This window comes from Sapajus apella, unplaced genomic scaffold (assembly GCF_009761245.1).
Source record: "Sapajus apella isolate SASKATOON/1434 unplaced genomic scaffold, GSC_monkey_1.0 scaffold11, whole genome shotgun sequence".
Lineage (NCBI taxonomy): Eukaryota > Metazoa > Chordata > Mammalia > Primates > Cebidae > Sapajus > Sapajus apella.
The window spans coordinates 38731241-38732459 of NW_022436951.1; positions in this window are offsets into that span (position 1 = coordinate 38731241).

The window sequence follows — 1219 nt, forward strand, 5'->3', positions numbered from 1 at the left end:
CACCACTGTGTTGGCTCTTCGGTTTAATGAGGTTGAGAGTTTTATAAAAATAAATTATTCTCTTTTTATCTCTCCTAATGCCAGATCTACCCATTACTCAAGTAGCTAAGTGAGACCGTGAGCAGTGCCCTGCCAGCAGCACGCCGCAGGCTTCCACAGTGACCTCCGCCCACTGAAATGCTCCAGCGAAGTTTCCCTTTCATGGATGCAAGGGAAATGGGGATAGTCTCAGAAATGATGGCTAAACTGAGGGTGCACAAACACATTATTTAGAAAAGAGCTTGACCAATAAGCCTGCAGGTCGTCTAGTGCCCTAAGGGTGACCGATAAGACGCGTACCTAAGTATTTCTCATGCTTTACCGCAAAACCCTCGATAAATTTTATGCATCTTAGAAACCCAGAAAGTTATCTTTGAAAGTTCACTTAAAGCTATCTTTGGGAGCTCTTCATCAAAAGAAATGGGGACTGGAGCTTAACAGCGACTTTAACTTCCATCTGTTCCGTGATGCTGCAGCAATCTCAGCCTGCAATTGGCATGGAGCATGGCAAACATTACTCTACAATGCCCTTTATGCAACATCAATGTGCTCACAATCCAATAATGAAGTGCCACAGAGCATCTGTTTGTATTCCCATGCAGCGCAAGGACTGGGTTTCTATGGAAGGACTTGCCAGCATCTGGTTGAAATGAACTGTGTAATTTTAGTATCTTTCAGATTTTTATTTTGCCAAGAGAAACACCCATTTTATGGAATGATTATTTATTTTTTTTAGCCCTAGACTTAATGGAAATGGGGACTCCAAGTAGCAAATGTATATTCAGGCCTCATGCATATTTTAGAAGGTAGCCATAGGAACCCCAGAACTAACAAGTCTCATAGAGCACCCCTGCTTCCGTCTAACACAACCAGCAAGCGAACTCAGCTTCCTTTGGCCATTTGAGGGAAGACTGTCACACCACTGTGGATGTTTGCTTCTTAGAGCCCTTCTTATTTTACGTCTTTCTTTTTAATGTCAGAAACATAAAATCATTCAAGAGGCTTGCTATACATCTCCAGCCTTCTCAGTCCACCTAAAGGATGGGTGTCTAGAAAAGAGGAGAATCCTGACTTTGGTGGAAACTCACAGCCAAGTGCAGGTGAGGTCCATTCACTGGGAGCCTTCCCTTTCTGCAGTAGGAAAGAAAGGGACACCTGCCTTGCCTGGGCTGCCCCTCCT